Below are 238 nucleotides of genomic sequence, written 5' to 3'. Positions count from 1 at the left end.
TTGTTTTTTTTTTTTTTTTTAAAGTTTGCAGGCCAGAGAGGTCTTTGGGGTTACTGAAGAAGGACCCTTCTTTGGCCAGGAGCAGATCCTTTATGCTCCCCGGTCCTTGCTCTGCTGCAAAAGCCATCCCCACTGTTTGTTTTTTTTTCTCCAATATAAGCACAAGAGAGAAATTTTTCCTTCCAGCTGCACGTGTTTTCAGGCTGGTGGTGCATGCCGAGCTCCCGGTGCCAGGTCC

Source organism: Cariama cristata, unplaced genomic scaffold (assembly GCF_000690535.1).
Source record: "Cariama cristata isolate BGI_N322 unplaced genomic scaffold, ASM69053v1 scaffold19672, whole genome shotgun sequence".
Classification (NCBI taxonomy): Eukaryota; Metazoa; Chordata; class Aves; order Cariamiformes; family Cariamidae; genus Cariama; species Cariama cristata.
This window is presented reverse-complemented; position numbering follows the sequence as displayed.